The 22415-nt window shown below is 40.5% G+C and overlaps 1 protein-coding gene and 1 long non-coding RNA gene across 3 annotated transcripts in view; both read left to right on the top strand.

Moving 5' to 3' along the window:
- The window catches only part of KLHL13 (kelch like family member 13), a 201033-nt gene that overhangs the window by 101653 nt on the left and 76965 nt on the right, over positions 1-22415 (top strand). The window lies entirely within an intron of this gene.
- Positions 4230-22372, top strand: LOC120881428. The gene is made up of 3 exons (XR_005725305.1): positions 4230-4242; positions 7247-7250; positions 20927-22372. It is a non-coding gene; the product is annotated as an uncharacterized LOC120881428 (long non-coding RNA).

Here is a 22415-nt window from a genome sequence, read left to right as displayed (position 1 = left end):
GAAAGATGATGCTGTGAAAGTGCTCTCAATATGCCAGCAAATTTGGAAAACTCAGCAGTGGCCACAGCACTGAAAAAGGTCAGTTTCCATTCCAATCCCAAAGAAAGGTAATGCCAAGGAATGCTCAAACTACCGCACAATTGTACTCATCTCACATGCTAGTAAAGTAATGCTCAAAATTCTCCAAGCCAGGCTTCAGCAATACATGAACCGTGAACTTCCAGATGTTCAAGCTGGTTTTAGAGAAGGCAGACGAACCAGAGATCAAATTGCCAACATCCACTGGACCATGAAAAGAGCAAGAGAGCTCCAGAAAAACATCTATCTCTGCTTTATTGACTATGCCAAAGCCTTTGACTGTGTGGATCACAAGAAACTGGATAATTCTGAAACAGATGGGAATACCAGACCACCTGACCTGCCTCTTGAGAAACCTATATGCAAGTCAGGAATCAACAGTTAGAACTAGACATGGAACAACAGACTGGTTCCAAATAGGAAAAGGAGTACATCAAGGCTGTATATTGTCACCCTGCTTATTTAACTTCTATGCAGAGTACATCATGAGAAATGCTGGCCTGGAAGAAGCACAAGCTGGAATCAAGATTGCTGGGAGAAATATCAATTACCTCAGATATGCAGATGACACCACCCTTATGGCAGAAAGTGAAGAGGAACTAAAAATCCTCTTGCTGATTGTGAAAGTGGAGAGTGAAAAAGTTGGCTTAAAGCTCAACATTCAGAAAACAAAGATCATGGCATCTGGTCCCATCATTTCATGGGAAATAGATGTGGAAATAGTGGAAACAGTGTCAGACTTTATTCTTTTGGGCTCCAAAATCCCTGCAGATGGTGACTGCAGCCATGAAATTAAAAGACGCTTACTCCTTGGAAGTAAAGTTATGACCAACCTAGATAGCATATTCAAAAGCAGAGTCATTACTTTGCCAACAAAGGTCTGTCTAGTCAAGGCTATGGTTTTTCCAGTGGTCATGTATGGATGTGAGAGTTGGACTGTGAAGAAGGCTGAGCACTGAAGAATTGATGCTTTTGAACTGTGGTGTTGGAGAAGATTCTTGAGAGTCCCTTGGACTGCAAGGAGATCCAACCAGTCCATTCTAAAGGAAATCAGTCCTGGGTGTTCTTTGGAAAGAATGATGCTAAAGCTGAAACTCCAGTACTTTGGCCACGTCATGCAAAGAGTTGACTAACTGGAATAGACTCTGATGCTGGGAGGGATTGGAGGCAGGATAAAAGGGGACATCAGAGGATGAGATGGCTGAATGGCATCACCGGACTCGATGGACGTGAGTTTGAGTGAAATCTGGGAGATGGTGATGGATAGGGAGGCCTGGTGTGCTGCGATTCATGGGGTCGCAAAGAGTCGGACACGACTGAGCGGCTGAACTGAATATAAATTTTGGTACATGCATACAATAAAATAGTATTAGGTTTGTGTAAAAGTAGTTGCAGTTTTGCATTGTTGAAATTTGTTGTTTGATATTAGAAAGTGTTAGTCACTAATCATATCTGACTCTTTGAGACTTCATGGACTGTAGCCCGCCAGGCTCCTCTGTCCATGGAATTCTCCAGGCAAGAATACTGGAGTGGGTTGCCATTTCCTTCTCCAGGGGTTCTTCCCAACTCGCAACCCAGGGATCGAACCTGGGTCTCCTGCATTGCAGGCAGATTCTTTACAGTCTGAGCCAGAGTATATTCTTAAATAAATGTGGTAGTGTTATACATCATTTTAATGTGCAGTTTTTTTTGCTAATGACTTTTTACTAGCTATTTATTTTATATGTATTTTAGACAATAGAAATGATGTTAGACAAAAAGCAAATTCAAGCAATTTTTTTTTAATTCAAGTTCAAATGTGTCATAAAGCAGTGGAGATAACTTTCAACATCAACAATGAATACAGCCCAGGAACTGCTAACAAATGCATAGTGCAGTGGCAGTTCAAGAAGTTTTGCAAAGGAGATGAGAGCCTTGAAGATAAGGAGCATAGTAACCAACCTTTGGAAGTTGACAATGACCAGTTTACAACTACATGAAAAGTTGCTCAAGAACTCAACACTGACCATTCTATGGTCACTTGGCATCTGAAGCAAATTGGAAAAGTGAAAAAGCTCAGTGACTGCCTCATGAGCTGACCAGAAATTTAAAAAAAATCATTATTTTAAAGTGTCATCTTTTCTTATACTATACAACAACAAGCCATTTCTTGATCTTATTGTGACATGTGATGAAAAGTGGATTTTATATGAAAACTGGCAATGACCAGTTCACTGGTTGGACCAAGAAGAAGCTCCAAAGTACTTCCCAAAGCCAGTTAAATTCAGTTCAGTTTCTCACTCATGTCTGACTCTTTGTGACCCCATGGACTGCAGCAGCACATCAGGCTCCCCTGTCCATCACCAACTCACAGAGCTTGCTCAAACTCATGTCCATCAAGACAGTGATGCCATCCAACCGTCTCATCCTCTGTTGCTCCCTTCTCCTCCTACCTTCAATCTTTCCCAGCATCAGGGTCTTCTCCAATGAGTCAGTTCTTTGCATCAAGTGGCCCAAGTATTGGAGCTTCAGCTTCAGCATCAGTCCTTCCAAAGAACATTCAGGACTGATTTCCTTTAGGACTGACTGGTTAGATCTCCTTGCTGTCCAAGGGACTCTCAGGAATCTTCTCCAGCAAACAGTTCAGAAGCATCAAGTTTTCAGTGCTCAGCCTTCTTTATGGTCCAACTCTCACATCCATACATGACTACTGGAAAACCATAGCTTTGACTATATGGAATTTTGTCCCAAAGCCAAACTTGCACCAAAAAAAAAAGGTCATGGTTACTGTTTGGTGGTCTGCTGCCAGTCTGATCCACTACAGCTTTCTGAATCCCTGTGAAACCAATACATCTGAGAAGTATGCTCAGAGCATTTCAACGAGATGCACCAAAATTGTAATGCCTGCAGCCAGCACAGGTCAACAGAAAGGGCCCAATTCTTCTCCACAACAATGACTGACTGCCCATCACACAACCAACACTTCAAAAGTTGAAGGAATTGAGCAACAAAGTTTTGCATCATCCGCCATGTTCACCTGACCTCTCGCCAACTGACTACAACTTCCTCAAGCATCTCAACAACTTTTTGCAGGGAAAATACTTTCACAACCAGCAGGAGGCAGAAAATGCTTTCCAAGACCTCACTGTATGCTGAAGTATGGACTTTTATGCTACAGGAATAAACTTATTTCTTATTGACAAAAATGTGTTAATTGTAAAGGATCCTATTTTGTTTAATAAAGATGGGATTGAGCCTCTAGTTATAATGATTTACAATTCATGGTCCGAAATTACAATTACTTTATTATCACTAACACTTTTTATCAACCTAATACTTATAACCATCTGGTGATGTCCATGTGTAGAGTCTTCTCTTGTGTTGTTGGAAGAGGGTGTTTGCTATAACCAGTGTGCTCTCTTAGCAAAACTCTATTAGTCTTTGCCGTGCTTCATGCCATACTCCAAGGCTAAATTTGCCTGTTACTCCAGGTGTTTCTTGACTTCCTACTTTTGCATTCCAGTCCCCTATAATGAAAAGGACATCTTTTTTGGGTGTTAGTTCTAAAAGGTCTTGTAGGTCTTCATAGAACTCTTCAACTTCAGCTTCTTCAGCATTACTGGTTGGGGCATAGGCTTGGATTACCGTGATTTTGAACGGTTTGCCTTGGAAACGAACAGAGATCATTCTGTCGTTTTTGAGAATGCATCCAAGTACTGCATTTCGGACTCTTTGGTTGACCATGATGGCTACTCCATTTCTTCCAAGGGATTCCTGCCCACAGTAGTAGATATAATAGTCATCTGAGTTAAATTCACCCATTCCAGTCCATTTTAGTTCGCTGATTCCTAGAATGTTGACGTTCACTCTTGCCATCTCCTGTTTGACCACTTCCAATTTGCCTTCATTCATGGACCTAACATTCCAGGTTCCTATGCAATATTGCTTTTACAGCATCAGACCTTGCTTCTATCACCAGTCACATCCACAACTGGGTATTGTTTTTGCTTTGGCTCCATCCCTTCATTCTTTCTGGAGTTATTTCTCCACTGATCTCCAGTAGCATCTTGGGCACCTACTGACCCGGGGAGTTCCCCTTTCAGTATCTTATCGTTTTGCCTTTTCATACTGTTCATGGGGTTCTCAAGGCAAGAATACTGAAGTGTTTTGCCATTCCCTTCTCCAGTGGACCACATTCTGTCAGACCTCTCCACAATGACACGTCCATCTTGGGTGGCCCCACACGGCATGGCTTAGTTTCACTGAGTTAGACAGGCTGTGGTCTGTGTGATCAGATTGGCTAGTTTTCTGTGATTATCGATTCACTGTGTCTGCCCTCTGATGCCCTCTCACAACACCTACCGTCTTACTTGGGTTTCTGTTACCTTGGACATGGGGTATCTCCTCACGGCTGCTCCAGCAAAGCACAGCCACTGCTCCTTATCTTGGACGAGTGGTGTCTCCTCACAGCCGCTCCTTCTGATCTTGGAGGTAGCTCCTCTTGGCCACCACCCCTGGCCTCAGGCGTGCAGTAGCTTGTCTCGGCCACTGCCCCTGACCTTGGACTTGGGTTAGCTCGTCTTGGCAGCCGCCCTGACCTTGGACGTGGGGTAGCTTGTCTCATCCGCCGTCCCTGACCTCGGACATGGGGTAGCTCGTCTCAGCCACTCCTGTGCCAATGCAGGCTGGCACTGTCAGTCACTGCCCCTGAGCTTGTGCAAGGGGGAGCTCCTCTCAGCCACGCTTCTGCGCCATCTGTCGCAGCCAGCGCGCTTCTGCGTGGTCCATCAGTTTTCTTCATTTGCAACACTTCCTCAGTCTTTCCTTGACTTTCATGGCATTGGCACTTTTGAAGACTGAAGACCAATTATTTTGTAGAATGTCCTTCAGTTTGAGTTAGTCCTAATGGTTTGTCATGATTAAATTCAGATCTTCCTTCATCAGCAGGAATTGCACAGAAATGATACTGTATTCTCATTGTATCCTGTTAAGTAAAACATGATTTTAATTTGTCCTGTATTGGTGATGTTAACTTGATTAAGCTGCTGTCTGGTAAAATTGCTTTTTCTCTCCTTTCTAATTAATAGTATTTCTGGGCATATAGTACTTAAAGGCTCTAAAAATATCTTGTTCCTCATCAACCTTTCTTTTTTCCCATCTTGAAGTATAGTAAAATTTTAATTTGCAGTATTGCATTAGTTTCAGGTGTGCAGTAAAGTGATTCAGTTATAAATATATTTTTTCAAATTATTTTCCATTATAGGTTATTTTAAGATATTGAAGGTAGTTTCCTGTACTGTGAAGTAAATCCTTGTTGCTTATCTATCTTATGTGGTTTGTATCTGTTAAGCCCATATTCCTAATTTATCCCTCCTCCCTTTTATTTCCTCTTTGGTAATCACAAGTTTGCTTTTTGTGTCTGTTAGTCTAATTCTGTGTTATTTTTAAATTCCACATATAAGAGATATAATATGTCTTTCTCTGTTTGACTCCCTTCACTTAGTGTGATCATCTCTAGGTCCATCCATGTTGCTGCAAATGTCAATATTGTATTCTTTTTTATGGCAAAGTAAAATTCCAGTATGTATATATGCCACATCTTCTTTAAGCCAGTTGTCTGTTAATGGGCATTTGGATTGTTCCCATGTCTTGGCTATTGTAGATAGTGCTGCTATGGACAGTGGGTTGCATGTATCTTTTCAAATTACAGTTTTCGTCTTTTCTGGTTATATGCCCTGGAGTGGGATTGCTGGATCATTTTTGTTCAGTCGCTAAGTCATGTCTGACTCTTTGCAGCCTTGTGGACTACAGCACGCCAGGCTTCCCTGTCCTTCACTGTCTCCCAGAGTTTGGTCGAACTCATGCCCATCAAGTCAGTGATGCCATCCAACCATCTCATCCTCTGTCATCCCCTTCTCCTCCTGCATTCAATCTTTCCAAGCATCAGGATCTTTTCTAATGAGTCGGCTCTTTGCATCAGGTGGTTTAAGTATTGGAGCTTCAGCTTCAGCATCAGTCCTTCCAGTGAAAATTCATATCGTTGCTCTATTTTTAGTTTTTTAAGGAACCTCCATATTGTTCTCCAAAGTCACTGTACCAATTTACATTCCCACCAACAGTGTAGGAGTGTTCCTTCTCTCCATACCCTCTCCAGCATTTATTATTTGTAGATTTTTTTTTTTAGGCTAGTCATTCTGACCAGTGTGAAATGATGCCTTTTTGTGATTTTCATTTGCATTTCTTATAATTAGAACTCATCACGTTTTGTAATAATTTATTTATTTGTGTTGGTATGGAGTCATAGGTTCCAGTGTTGTCCAAAGAGTTATAATAGGTTGTATATTTTGATGCCAAATGTTCCCAGATTTGGTCAGTAGGAGCCCATCCATGTTGGTTTCTAAGTGTTCATCTAGAATTGTTTCTAGAACCAAAATATACTTTCTCTGCCAGTCATCCTGGTTCCTTTTAGTGGAGAATTGTTTCTAGAAGCAAAATCTGTGTGCTGTGTTTGTTCACTGCTATCAGAGTATTGCTGTTCCTGGGCCCTGTCAGTGAGCAGAGCTAGAAAATATATGTGTGTGTGTGTATAACACACATGTAAAACTTTACATCTTTATTTCGTTATGTTGAAAGCCATGAGTTCCTTTCAATACCTCAAATTCTGATACAACACCATAGTTCATTCTGGCTTCCTGCCTTTCCATGTTTTCACCCCTGAATTTCTAATAGTAGGAAATGTGTCTCCTTGGGGAATTCAGTCCAGCTGTTAGGACTTGGTGCTTTCACTGCTGAGGACCTCAGTTTGGTCCTTTGTTGGGGAACTGAGATCCCACAAGCTGTGTGGCAAGGCCAAAAAGAAATGTGCCTTCTGTTGCTTGGCCAGTGCCATATGCAGTCTGTGTCCTATTGATGCACCCTGCCCTCTCCCTCCCAGGAAGTTGGCCTCCAGTTCTACGGTCTGACTGTGGCTGCTCTTTCCCTGCGTGAATACTGTCCTCATTTTGTTTGGAATTCAACTTGCCATGCCAGGCCCCTCCTTGATATTGCTTCCCTGCAGTAACACCTTCTTTATCCTCTGAAGCCCCATAAAGGGCCTTCTTCATACCCTGCCCCCCTGCCCTCACCAGAGGACACCTACTTTGCTTGGCCCTACTTAGAGCTTTCTGACCAGACTGTTCAGGAGGCAGAGGGACGTGAACTTTATTTTGACTGTTCAGTTGTCACTTTTTTTTTTCCTCACAAACTAAATTGTTAACTATTACTCCCTTTCTATTGGATGTTTAGTTATCTCACACACGTTTTGTTGTTTTGCACACATTTTAAATGCTTTTTAGAAATTATTTAGTTTTGGTTGTGTTGAGACTTTGTTGCTGCATGGGCTGTTCTCTAGTTGTGGTGAGCAGGGGCTGCCCTCTAGGTGCAGTGTGTGGGCTTCTCACTGTAGTGGCCTCTCTCTTTGTGGAGAACGGGCTCTAGGGCACTTGGGCTTCAGTAGTTGTGGCACACAGGTTTAGTTGCTCCACAGCATGTGGGATCTTCCTGGCTTGGGGATCGAACCCATGTCTCCTGCAGTGGGCAGGTGGATTCTTTACCACTGAGCTGTCAGGGAAGCCCCTGTTGTTTTTATTATAAAGAGTGTCTTTATGCAATCACCATGCACATTTTCTTCATTATATTTTATGGTATTTTTGCTTGTCAACTTGAGTTTTTTTTAGATTAATATTCATTAGCTTACTAGTTAGTGATTATTTCTGATTGGATTTTTATTCGACGTATCTGTGGAAATACAATGTCAGAAAATGACGCAGTTGGAAATAAGATGATTTTTCAGATAACATAGAATCATGACTTCTTCATCATAATAACCATTTTTGAATGGGGGTAATTTTTAAACACATTACATAGTAACCTCTTCCTGGTTATTGAAGGTTAAAGACACGAGTTCAAAAATTCGGATTTCCTTAGCATGGTATAGAAAGCCCTTCATATTGGGCTCCCAAGCTGTCTTTCTAGCCCCATTTTCTGCCACTTCTCATTCTTATAACCTATGCTATTGCTGTACCGTCTATTTTTCCTTTGCCAAACGTGCCACATTCTTTCATATTGCTGTGATAATGTTGGTTACCTAATAGGTAATAAAGCATGTGCTCAGAGCACCAGGTAGGCACAGGTACCAAATGATGGGGGGCAAAAAGAGTATCTGATATTTCATGAGCATCAGATTTATTCTCATCAATAATTTATTCTCATCTTTATCTTTGATTTCCTTTCCTCTGATTTATAGTATGGAGTTATTTATATTTTGAAATACATAGAAGGATGAATGTAAAGAGGCAATACGGTACACAAGAGGAAAGGCCATAGTCTTTTGTGATTAAGGCCTCCTTCCTTTTATTCAGACCCTCTGTGCCTTTGTTTTTGCTGGATCTGTGAACTCTACTCCCTGCCTCCAGCTGAACTACATGATATTCGATTGCACTGTGTTTGCGCATCAATCAGATCACTTAGCATGTGGCATAATAATTACTTTCTTAATAGTCTCTCTGGACTAGACTGTGGAGTCCATGATGAAAATGACATGATCCTTTCTAGCCTTCTATTGCCTGCATCTAAACCAGTGACTTATGCAAAGTAGAGGATCATTAAATGTTGTTGAACTGAACAATTTATTGCCTTGTTTATAGATGCAGATGGTGGCCCTTGTAGGAGAGAGTAAATGATCTCTCTTAAACTGTAGGACACTTGATTCAGTAGCATCTACAGGGATTAAATTTGACATGTCTGAGTACTCTAGTTTTTTTTTTTTTTTTTAATACATCAAACTGTTCCAGGAAGAGGTGGTACTCAGAAAGAAGCAATCTACAAAAGCTGTAAGAGTCTTAAGCAACAAGATGATTTACTAGTGGGTTTTCCTCCCAGCTTGTGCACTGTTCTCACAATCAGGATGTATGTTTAGATTTTTTTAGATTTATTTTTGTATATACATGTTCATTCAGTTACATTAATTCTTTAAAAATCAAAGAACCTTTTCAGTTCGATTTGGTCCAAAGATGCCAGAACATTCTAATCTGTTCGCTAAAGGCAGTTTAAGGGGGAAAAACATTTTAAAATTCCATTAAATTTAAATTTTATAAATATTTAAAATTCCACATGACCACTGGTTCTTTTGCTGTGGCCAAAAGTTATCATAGAATGGCTTAGCGTGGTCCCATCCTGGAATGACTGTCCTGTCCCAGACTACAAAAAGATTCCAAAGACCATCTCTTTTTAATAATTTTTATTTATTTTTGGCGGTGCTGGGTCTTCACAGCTGTGCGGGCTTTTTTCTCTACTTGCAGTGAGCATGGAGACACCTGAGCAGAGTCTTCACTGGTAGTAGGTCCCAGATGCTTGTTAGCACATGAAAGCTGCTTTGTTATGGGTATTGTCACAGGTCTGAAGTGAAATAAAAAGACAACCATTTCATGTTTTTTTTTTCTCCCAGAAAGCTGAATTTATTGTTTGTAAAGAACCATCCTTTATTCTGATATTACCTTTTTTTCTTTTGAGTTGTTAAAATATCTGTTTGCTTTTTCTTTAATGAAATGATGGTGATGAGAGTTTGTGTACCCTTATTATCTGAAAACCTTAAAGCAAGGTGTGTTTCAGAATTTAGGTTCTTTTTTCAGACAGGTAATAGACTACATGTCTCCTATATTACATAACAGCCCTGGTAGGAGCTGAGTTGACACCCATAATCAGAGTAATATTTCTGCAGTGAAATGCAAGAATATTTATACTAAGTGAGATAGAAAAACCTGTGGATAGCCTCCGGTTTGTTCATGTCAGGTTTCACTGCCAGATGAGTTCAGGTCAGTTCAGATTTTGCTGCCAAATGAGTTGAGTCAAAGGCAAGAACAAAAAAAGAACCATTTGATTTCCAATTGTTTGGATTTTGAAACTATGGATAAATGGTCATGGATTAATAGTTGCCTTTGAAAGTATTCCTGCTTTGCAAAATAAAGTTGGCTACCCTTTGTAGGACCCCAAGATGTTTTTGACATTTCGCTGGTCCACAAAACTCAAAAAGCATGGGAAAACACTCCCCTGAACACCATTGAAGTGAACATAGCTTTACTTTTATGCTCATCTCTAGTCAATGATGGCACCCCACTCCAGTACTCTTGCCTGGAAAATCCCATGGGCAGAGGAGCCTGGTAGGGTCCATGGGGTCGCGAAGAGTCGGACACGACTGAGCGACTTCACTTTCACTTTTCACTTTCATGCATTGGAGAAGGAAATGGCAACCCATTCCAGTGTTCTTGCCTGGAGAACCCAGGGATGGGGCAGCCTGGTAGGCTGCTGTCTATGGGGTCACACAGAGTCGGACACGACTGAAGTGACTTAGCAGCTAGTCAATGATAATGTAATTTCTGCAGGTTGCAAGATTCCTCAAATATACTTTTTTTTTATAAAGTCTATTGACTTTGTTACAGTATTGCTTCTGTTTTATGTTTTGGTCTTTTGGCCAGTCATAAGGCATGTGGGATCTTAGTTCTCTGACCAGGGCTCAAACCCGCACCCCCTGCATTGTAAGGTAAAGTCTTAACTACTGGACTACCAGGGAAGTCCCCCTCAAATATACATTTGATCAAAGTAAATTGAAATTAAGTTTATTTTATAGCATTTTTAGGAGATTAGAAGAAGAGAGAAAGTTGCAGTAGAAAACACCCTGTAATAACCAGTGATAGGTTGAGATTCTCTGATAGGGATTGGTTTTAGCCTTAAAGAACCTCTTGGATGCATTTGTTTGGTCAAAAAGCTAAGTGGACTTTAGACTCTGTAAGGAGATCTCTTGAGGAAGGGCAATGACAAATTACTATGTGAGCTTAGGTTACCTGAATAATTTTTAGTATTTGTGGTTTGTTCCTGTCCACCAAATGTGCTCACAGTTTTCCATCTTACAAGTTTAAAATGAGTTAGCAGCTATGAAAGCACTTTGACAGTAAAGACCACTCTAAACAGGTAAAATCATTATTTTAGGAACAATTCCATAGTTACAGTATATTCTCTCTCATACTACACATTCATTGTGTATCATTGTCCACTCTGGTTTCTGGATGGAGAGGTGATTTTACCTTTTTATTCTACATATCTTTTAAGGTTCTCTTCTTCAGCATCCTGGCCAGTTAGATTGCATAGGTAAAAGTCTAATACTCTGCCTTCAAAATTTTGTGAAGGCGTTTTAACCTAATTATAACCTCATAAGTGGATATGAGTTGGTATACATCAGCTTGTCTTTTATATAGCATGAAGTAATAGAATCAAAACAACACAGCTACATAATTCTCATTCTAGCAAATTTGTTCAGAATGCAGACTTTGTAAAGCAATTATTGTAGCTAGCTGTGCTGTAATTTGACTCTTACTTACTTACAAACAGTATTTCTCAGTTAACCAGTGTGCTAGTTATTGATTAATTGACCCTCAGATTCAAATTCACCCTTTTTGCCTGCTCTGTGGACATAGATCTGAGGCTTTTAACTGTTTGCTTTCTTTACCACTTGACACTGAAGTTTTGTTAGTATAGGGTTCTGGAAAGACATAGCAGGAGGAGAGGGTTTTGCTTCCTGGTTCCTGTGGGCTTGCTCAGTACTGTTCAGGCAAATTGGGTATCTTCTCTAGTGCTCAATTTCTTCCCTCAGTTGGCAGTACTTTTTGCCAGTGTCCCCTTAGACAGTGTTGTGTCAGAGTGCTTCTGGTCAGATACTTTCTAGAGGGTGCATCTTGGGTGTGTCCCAAATAATAGGCCCATCTTTGAAATTTCTGAAAATGTCCAAAGCTGCCACATTTTTCCAGAAATTCCAAAGATGAGCACCATAGCAACTTCTCTGCCCTTCCGCAAGCTGTGTCCTCTCCACATAAGGTCTGGATCTTGGCCCTGGGTTGGGTACTTCCTTGGACACTTAGCCTTGAGGGAGAGATCTCTTACTTGCATGCTTTATATCAGCCTTAGGGGTAATAGTTGTTCCTGACATATGACATTCCTGTATTTTTTAGAATTGGCTTTACTTAGCACTAGTCAATTGCTCATCACTCCAGTTCCCTGTTATGCAAATCCCCTGTCACAGCTAATAATTCTTTTTGTGAAACTCTCAGTTCAAATTATTGTTTGGTTTCTTTCCTGATTAGGCCTAGGCAGATGCAACCAGTTCAAGGTCCCTCTGAACCACCATGTATCAATTGCAAGGTGATTCTTAAAAGATGATCTATTGTGTCTGTAGTTGAAAAAACCAAGACCACACATTCCACATATCCTTTTGGGAAATATCTTAGTCACTCTTCTCCCTTTCTCTCCCTATTTGCTTCTGTAAACTCTATTTCTAAGCCAAGCTTTGCTTTTAATAAGCTATCATTTGACCTCCCTAGGTTTCAGTTTCCTTCTTGGTGAGGCAAAGATAATGAAAGATGATTAATTAATGAAATCAAGGACATGAAAGTGCTTTGTAATTAGTAGCTGCTAAGTCACTTCAGTCGTGTCCGACTCTGCACAACCCCATAGACGGCAGCCCACCAGGCTCCCCCGTCCCTGGGATTCTCCCAGGCAAGAACACCGGAGTGGGCTGCCATTTCCTTCTCCAATGCATAAAAGTAAAAAGTGAAAGTGAAGTCACTCAGTCGTGTCTGACTCTTAGCAACCCCATGGACTGCAGCCCACCAGGCTCCATGGGATTTTCCAGGCAAGAGTACTGGAGTGGGGTGCCATTGCCTTCTCCAGTAATTAGTAGGGTATCATACAAAAATAGGGTAGTAGTATTCACATTTATTAAGTGGTTTTAGTTGCATTTTCTTTTAAGATTTAAGGAGCCTTCAGAGGTGCTTGCAACCTAATAAAATAGATATACAAATACATATAATTATTAGATGAGGTAGAATATGGTGGGTGCTAAAATAGGGGAACAAATAGAATTATGGGAGCCCTGACACTTGTAATTTAATTGTGGCCAGAGGATTTGTGGTTTAGTTCCAAGGAGCAGGGAGAGCCACCTGATCTTGGATGATCTAAGCTGCCAATTGTTAAATTGCTGTGACACAAAGGAGCCATGTACTAGGTACTTTACATATATTATTCTATTTAATCTTTATATTTATTCTTATATTCTTAAGTTATTTTATTATGTCTTAGACCAATTTTCAAAATACTTGACCTAAAGATAGATTTTTGTTTGTTGGATTTGTTTTTCATCAACCCTCCACCCACAGTTATATGTGAGTAGACTTTCAGCAGTGAAAGTCTTCAAACTGGAAAATTCTACTTTTTATGCAGCTTTGAAGGTATATTTTGTTTTTGTATATAGCCATGGATACCTCCTTTTGAAAAATTGGTTAAATGCTTTCACTTTAGAATAAGAATAAAGACTCTCTATGATAATCTTTATATTAAAAAAAGGAAATGATTTGTTTAAAAATTCTTCTCTGTTTTTGGACAGTAGATAGTGTGTCAGTGGGGCTTCCACAGTGGCTCTGTGGTAAGGAATCTATCTGCAATGCAGAAGATGCAGGAAATGTTGGTTCGATCCCTGGGTCAGGAAGATCCCCCAAGGAGGGCATGGCAACCCACTCCAGTACTCTTGCCTGAGGAATCCCATGGACAGAGGACTACAGTCCATAAAGTCACAAAGAGTAGGACATGACTGAGCACTGTGGGACTTGGGTGACGCAGTTGACCACAGGAAGCAAGGTAGCATGCTATTTAAATGAGAGGTGGGTGCTCTTTGAATACAAAGGATTCTTTCAAATCACAGGATGAGTGCATCTCTCAGTGGAAGATGTTGCAAAGTGCAAGTGACTATGAGTCCTGGAAGCATGTGTCCTCATAGCTTGGATTCTAGGAGATGGTCGCCTAACATCCTTCACCTTTCTCTTGGGAACTCAAGAGGTCTAAGTCTTCAGATTTTTTAAGAACTCCTTTGTTGAGTTGTGCTTATTGAGAACTCTTTGTGTTGAGTTGGACATTTGTTCTTCGTCAGTTTGCAGACAAGAGAGTGAGTAACTTCCTGTTTGCTTGGCAAACAAAATATGTGAGTATAGCATATGCAGTTTTAAACAATAGCTCCTGTCAGAGCAGTGTTTTCTGAAGTATGGTGTGTGTGCTACTGGCAGTATAAAGACTCCAGGCAGTACATAGGCTTACACTTTCAATTTCAATAGTTTTGTTGTTCATTTTAATGTTTATTAGGGTAAAAAAGCCTGGTGTATTACACTTGTGATTTCATGGATATTATTGCTGAAGTCAAGATCAGAGCAAGCAAGAACATCTCTTCCACACCACCTGCATCACTAGTGCTGTGCTCAGGCATGCCTGACAATGCGTGGCTGCAGTTACTTCAAGGAGAGAGCAAAACTTTATATCCAGGAAATGGTGACTTTTAAGTCTACAGAGTATTTGTCAGAAATGTTATTGTGAATTGGAATTAAGCCTATGCTCTAGATTTGGTTGCTTTTTCCCTCCCCGCTATTTTGTTGTTGAACTAGCACTGATCAGGGGATAAAATGGAATTTCTAAAATGTAAAGGTGCTAGACTGTGAAGGAAATGCTCATACTAGAGCATGATTTTGATGAAATCAGTCATGTATTTTCAGATATGAAGACCTAATTTAGTAATTGCCTGAACCATCTGCTACTGATGAAAAGGGACTAACTGCCAAGAAAACAACTAGTGTAGAAATATGATGAAAAGTATCTAAAATTTGTGTTTTCATAAGCTTGATAAGAATGTGCCTCTTTCCTTACATGTCATTTGTTTGGACACACACATCCTGGTGTGAAATCTTCTAATTCCATGTGTTATTTTGAAACACAAAAAGAGTATGCTATACAAAATCTACCCTAAAGTTTCCTCAAAACATTAAACATATGACCCAGAAATTCCACTCCTAGGTATATACCCAGGAGAAAGGAAAACAGGTAGGCAAACAAATGCATGTACATGCATGTTCACAGCTAGTCACAAGAGCCAAAGAGGGAAGCAGCTCAAATGTCCATGGATGGATGAATGGCTAAACGAATTGTGGTTTAGACGTACAATGTAATATTTCACCATAAACAGAAATGAAGTACTGATACTCTGTACGTTGTGGATGAACCTCCAAAACGTTATGCTCAGTAAAAGAAGCTTGGCACAAAGGATCACATAATTTATGACTCCATTTATGTGAAATATCAAAATAGATAAATCCATTGAGACAGAATGTATATTGGTAGTTGCCAGTGGCTGCAGGCATGGGAGGATAAGGAGCAGCTGCTTAATGGATATGGGTTTTTATCTGGGGGTGATGAAAATATTTGAGGACAAGATAGAAGTCTAAGTTGCCCCCCATTCAGAATGTGCTAGTTGCCATTGAGTTGTTCAATATAAAATTGTTAATTATGGTATGTAAATTTCACTTCAATAGGAAAAAACCTCACTGTACTCCATAGCATGTGTGAGGCACTATGTGGGGAATAGGATGGTGTTGATTTGTGTACAAGCAAGCATTTCTTGTTTTAGGAGTTGTGTCTGTTTTTGCTGTTGCCTTTTCATTGTGGTACATTATAGCAGTTTTCCATTTGCAGTAATAAGTATAGCATTTTCCCTTTAAGATAAACGTTAATTTTTAAAGAGTTGATTTAAAGAAGAAAAAACTAATAAAGGTAGGAATGAGATGACAAAGTCCATACAGATGACTGAGGAATAGGGAACTTCAAGAATCATTGCTACTCTATGTTCAAGCCAATTAATATTTACTGAATACATGTTAGGTACTTGATGCTGTTTATCAAAGATGAGTAAGATGTGTTTTTGGATACTGTCAGCCTAAAAAGGGAGATATGCCAGCAAGGTAAATCATTTTAGGAAGAGGCTGAATATGCCAAGTGCAAAAAAAAAAAATGAGAACAGGCAGAGGTCAAGACTAGGTACCTTTGGATTACCAGTCTATCTAAGAAAATACTAGAACATATAGAAAGAAAATGAACAGAGGAATTTGCTTTTGACATTAGGAACCAGGAGCAGAAATAATAAATGCAACAGATAATGTATTCAAGTTCCATAGATTGTGGCCCTTTCTGACTTGACCATTCTCTCTCTCTGTCCTGGGCTCCCCTCTCCTTCACAACCTCACATTTAAAGATAGTGTATGGTTTAAGTGGTGGTCTTTGGAGCTATCCTGCTTGAAGTCAAATTTCAGTTCAGGAGTTTACTCATTGTCTAGCTCATGTCACTTGATTTTCCTATTCCTTACTTTTCTGTAAAATGGGGATATTAACAGTACCTACATTATAAGATCATAGTAAAGATAAGTTAAATTGTTTAGTGAGTAAGGCATTTATAACACTGTTTTAGTACATGGTAATTGATCCACATGTTAGCCACTATCATCATCTCCAATCAGTAAGTCCTGTCTATTTATCTCCTAAAATTTTTTTGAATATCCCCCACTGCTAGTTTAGTTTAAGACTTTATGTTGTCATAATTGCAGTTGAGTCTTAACAAATTAGCCTCTCTCCTCACCAATCCCTCTATGTCTCTTGACTGCCTGACCTATCCCTGCTTATTCTTAAAAACTCAGCTCAGGTGTCACCTCCATGAAACTTGCCTGATTCCCTGCTCAGTTAGGGCTCTCCATGTGTGTTCATGTCACCTCCACTGTAGTGTATCTCATGTTGTATTGTGACTGTACTTGATGTTCCCTGTGCTCTGGCCACCTTTAGGTTTGTAAGAAGCTGGACTTACTCTGGTTTGAACTTCCAGCCTAAATACGACAGAAGTAGATGCTTATTATTTGTTTGGGAGGGTGAATGAATGGCCTCTGCCTGTGGAAAGTTAGCTTTCAGTCTTTATTTCAGAGGCTGAGGTGAGTGCTGCAAGAGTTTTAAAAAGAGGGCATTTGGTGAGTGTTGGAGAATCAAAATTAGGTAGAGTTTGATTTGGAACTTAAGAGCAGAGGAACAGCCACAATCCAGGCAAAGGCAGTGTTCACTTGAGTTCAGTCAAGTTTCTTGAATGGATGGCGACAGGAAAAAACAGCATCTCTAAAATAGAAGCGACCACCTGCCAAGAGTGTGTGTATTGGAGGAGAGGAGATATATGTTGAAAAGTATGGGTACTTCCCTGGTAGTTCAATAGTTAAGACTGGACTTCCACTGCAGGGGCTGCGGGTTTAATCCCTGGCCAGGGAACTTAGGTCCCACATGCTTGCAGTGCAGCCAAAAAAAAGTACGTGTATTTCCCAACCTATCAATGACATGAATTCTAAAGGTTTATTTACAGATCATTTGTCTGGACAGAATACATCATATACATGATGGTGAGGTTTCTGGCCCTGCCGCAGACACTGTATTTAACCTGCTTGAGTCCATGGGCAGTACTAGTTCAGGCTCCAGGGTCTGGCAGCAGGGGATCTGGAAAGGTGTGGTAGATTCTGGACTTGGAGACACCGTGGTGCTGGAAGTTGAGCTGTGTTGTTCTCCTGTGACCCTTTTTGCAGCTTTCTCTATCTCAGTTTCTCTTTCTCTATCTCTAGTCAAGTTTCTCTATCCAGCAAGGCCTCTTGCCAACTTCCCTCAAATAGCACCCTGCCCAAGGTTGCCATGATTCCAGAAGGCTCCCTCTCACTACCAGCCTTCCCCATTCCCTGAGGTCATCAGCTCTATGCTATTTGAAGAAATTTGACTGAATGCATTCACACCAAGGTGTGAAAAACTGATACCTACCTCATCCCAGCAGTTGTACTTGGTACAATTTCAACAAACTTCTATTTAGCTAAAACGAACCTGTAATTGCTGGAATTTCTAGCAGTGGTACAGAGCAAACAATGAGGAGAGGTGAGGTAGGCAGAAGAGTTGGAAGAAAGTTTATTGAAGGGAGAGTTGGCCCTGTAGGGGAAGATTATCTGGGGACAAGGAAAACCTCTGCTAATTTCCCTTTGCCCTGGACCTCCATTCCCTGAACTGTTTCTGTGTAACATGTCTGTGTGACTTCTCTTGAATACACAGAAATTATAAGTTGTAACTTTTTTAAAAAAAAGTGTAACTCCCATGGAAGTTCTGGGTAAAGAGTTCTGTGTTTCCCAGTTGTGTGAAACTCTGGGATGGCTTATAATGGGAAATAGGGTTGAATAAATAAGGTAGGGCTGAAACAGGAGGGAAGGGAGCAGGGCACAGCATTTGAAAGAATGATATGGCCATAGGACATGACAGAGACTGGTTAGAACCAGCTGAGTCCAAGATGGTGGAAGATTCAATTTCCAGTAGACCTTGAGCCTCATTATGTGCTTGTTGTAATATATCAGCATGCTAAATGATACACCCACCAGTGCCATGACACTTCTGAGGCCAACCATAAAAGGTCAAAAAGTGGGTCATGGCCCAATTCCTGGAAATCCCTGCCTTTTCCCCCAAATAATTGAAATACACCTCCCACTCATTAACCTGTGAAATTAGCCAGCCCATAAAAACTAGCCATGCCATATTTTGAGGCTCTCTCTCACCTTCTGAGATGGCCTACACTCTGCCTGTGGAGTGTGTTTCTCTCTGAATAAATCCAGTTCTTACCTATCACTTCATCTCCAAATTCTTTTGCAACAAAGCAAGAACCTTCAATTTACTGATAAAAGGGCTGGGGTTGAAGAGACCTTGAAAGTGGAGTCTATATCGACACAGTTCAGTTCAGTTCAGTCGCTCAGTCATGTCCGACTCTTTGCGACTGCATGAATCGCAGCATGTGAGGCCTCCCTGTCCATCACCATCTCCCAGAGTTCACTCAGACTCACGTCCATCGAGTCCGTGATGCCATCCAGCCATCTCATCCTCAGTCGTCCCCTTCTCCTCCTGCCCCCAATCCCTCCCAGCATCAGAGTCTTTTCCAATGAGTCAACTCTTCGCATGAGGTGGCCAAAGTACTGGAGCTTCAGCTTTAGCATCATTCCTTCCAAGGAAATCCCAGGGTTGATCTCCTTTAGAATGGACTGGTTGGATCTCCTTACAGTCTGGAGTCGTGGAAGGTTGAGATGATGAAAGCAATAGAGAAGGCATAATTAAGTATAAATTTCAGATTAGAAAAGATGGCAGGTCAGATTTACTCTTGGCTGTTGTGTGATTAGTTAATACACAGTTCTGTTTTTTTGCTACCAATTTTTCATTGTTGTGGGACTTATTCCTTTAATTGTTATTGTCTGTTTCCCTGGCTGCTGACTGTTCTCTATGGCTTCTGAGCCAGTCTTTCCTTTAGATTCAGGATCCTAGAAGCTTTTATGACTCTTGTATTTCTAACTAGTCCATAGGGAGTTATACATTGTATTTCTATGTCCCAGTGGCAAAATTCAGCTCCAGTGTTAGCAAAACACTAACTCCCTTTTTTAAGACCACATTACTGTTGTTTAAAAAGAAACCTCCAGCCTTTGTAACAATGGCCCAGAACACATGGAAGATAGTGGTTAATGATCCTCTGTCAGTGAGCCCTCACAGCTGCAGAAGCCATCGCCCCTTTTCCCTAACCCTATGAACATGCTAAACTATTGTGAATCAGCTCTTTCCTATGGGGAACTGCTTTGTCTTTTATTCTTTATGTTGTTCATTATGTTAATATCTTTGCCATTTCTACCCTGCCCATTGCATAAGGGGGAAGGCCAGGCAATGGGGTGAGAGAGGGATTTGAGACATTTTCTTAAGCCAAAATGATCATTTTCATATTGAAACAGAAGCTTCATAGGTATTTAATCAAATATGTATATTTTTCTCTATTTCTAAAGTTGGAGGGGCTTGTTAACGTTGGGCCCTCTTGTGCTTCACTTGTGTATTTTACTCGTGACTTCTCAGCATAACTTTTGAATTACTAGGTATTGGTGATGTGCCATGGCTTGCTTGGTTGAATACACTGTTTTATTTTTTATTGTTGTTCGATCTAGTGGAGCAGTTATTGTCAACATTGGATTTTGTGATTTGCTATTTTATCATCACTGGTTACAATAATTTAATAGGATGTAAGTATCCAAAGACTATACTTTTATCCTTTTCAGTTAGCAGTCTGTAGAAATGACTGGTTCTAGGAGACACTCTTTCATTTTTCAGTGCTCACTGGTCTAAACTGTCACCAGTGTTCACTGGTGATTAACCAGTGAAATGCATTTCCTCAGTTTCTAGCTTTACCCATACTATCCTGACTTAGACAGATGATAATTGGTGTTTCCCTTCCTTGTAGTAGCTATTTCCTTTGCTCAGCTCAGTTATTCAGTCACTCCTCCAAGCATCTGTTGACTGAAGAAATCACAACCTAAAAATTGTGATTTATGTTTTATTGGGGGACCTTACTGAGGACTGTAGCCCAGGGGATAGCCTCTCAGAGAGCTCTGAGGAACTGTTTCATTGAGGTAAGGGAGGAGTCAAGATATATAGGAATTTTTACTGAAAAAAATGAGCTTGTAACTGAAGGTCAAAAGATTACTACTACTAAAAAAACCGGACATCTCAAGTTAATGATTTTAGTGCTTTTCTGTGCAAAAGAAGATGTAGGAGTCTGGGCTCATTGACTTATTCCTTAGATAAGTATCCTGTTTTTCTCCATCCTGAATTCCCCTCAGGGTGTACTGTCAGGGCAGTGCAGCAGCTGATGGCTTGATGGAGGGCAGCATTCTGTGCTTACTGAAATGGCAAGCAACATTTTTTGTCCTGACTTCCATCACAGAGAGTACTGACCATTCTAGGCACCCTCGTAGGCACATACAATGTCTGTCACACAGATACCAAAAGGCCTCATTTAGGTATGTGTGTGATCTATAGTCCACCGGGCTCCTCTGTCTGTGGGATTCTCCAGGCAAGAATACTGGAGTGGGTTGCCATGCCCTCCTCCAAGGTCTTCCCAACCCAGGGATTGAACCTGCATCGCTTACATCTCCTGCATTGGCAGGTGGGTTGTTTCCTACTAACACCACATGGGAAGTCCAGATTTTGAGTAATTAGGTGTTTACTCTGATATACAGTGGGCCACTAAGATAACATTTATCTCTGGTAATCACTTATTCTGGAAAAGACCCCCAATTTTAATTCCTCTAGATACATAAGGGAGTAGTAGAAGTTTCTTTTGAAACTTTTGAAGCCTGCAGAATCTTGATTGCCTTTTGCTCAAAATAATCCTTATACAAAAGTGGTACATTTTGGGGAGGCTTGTTCTGAACCCCTTTAGAAGGATAAAGCCTCTTTCATAATGTCTTGCTTAATCACCTGAAAACAATGCGTAGTTTTAGAGAAGAGAAGAACTTATCTCTGCTGACTTGATTTCGTTAAAATTGCTTCCTCTAATTGGGTTACTATGTGACAGGCATTGAGTTAGGTGTAGTAGAAACATAAGAAAGACCCAATCACCACTGTCAGGGGTTTGTAGTCTAGTGCATAGTTAGTAGAAAGTTATAATCCAAGGTGACAAGGAGCTATCATATTCGAAGTGCCATGGGAGTTTAGAAAACCTAACATCAAAGTCTGCTAAGGGATGTGAGGGAAGGTTTCATGGAAAGAGGTCTGCTTGGACACTTAAGTATGAATAGAGATTGGCTTTGGTACACAAGGAGGGCAGGGAGTTCCAAGTGAAGAGAATATCATACACAAGACCACTGAAGCATGAGAGAGGATGACACACTTGAGGTCTGTGCCAAGAACCGCCAATTGAGGTATATAAGGGTGCTCTGCAAATTAGCCTTGGGAAGGGATTTCTGGCACAGGTGTACGTGGACCATTCTGCCACCTTAATCATTATAGCATCCTATAACTTCATGACATATTCTGTCTTCTAGCCATTTATTTCCCCATGATCAGGGTGAAAAGACTGCTCTTTCCCCTTTTCGGTGATGTTTAGGAGTCATGTTTGTCTCGTTTCCCTCTACAATAAGTATTAATATCATACAGATGTGACTAATGAACACTGAATTAGATGTCAGGGGACCTCAATTCGTGTTTTCCAGTTCTCTCAGCAGTTATGTGAGTTGAGCCAAGTCATTTAATAACTGCCTCTCACTAGCAAAATGGAGATGTTAAGGTTTACATTGCCTACTTCAAGGTCGGGGTGAAAATAAAAATGAGACTCTTAAAAATTAAGAGGTATTGGGAATTCTCTGATGGTACAGTGGTTAGGACTTTCACACCAGATGAAATGGATTCCTACATGCTGTGCAACATCTCCAAAAAAATAAAAATAAATATAAAGTTTAAATTTAAGAGATATAATAAACTTTTTTACTTGGAATGCTGTTGGATGAAGCTATAACTTAACGTTTAGTTCAGTTCAGTTCAGTTCAATCGCTCAGTCATGTCCGACTCTTTGTGACCCCATGAATTGCAGCACGCCAGGC

This window comes from Oryx dammah, unplaced genomic scaffold (assembly GCF_014754425.2).
Source record: "Oryx dammah isolate SB20612 unplaced genomic scaffold, SCBI_Odam_1.1 HiC_scaffold_23, whole genome shotgun sequence".
Classification (NCBI taxonomy): domain Eukaryota; kingdom Metazoa; phylum Chordata; class Mammalia; order Artiodactyla; family Bovidae; genus Oryx; species Oryx dammah.
The sequence above is the reverse complement of the archived record's forward strand: the minus strand, read 5'-3'. Positions and strand labels throughout refer to the sequence as shown.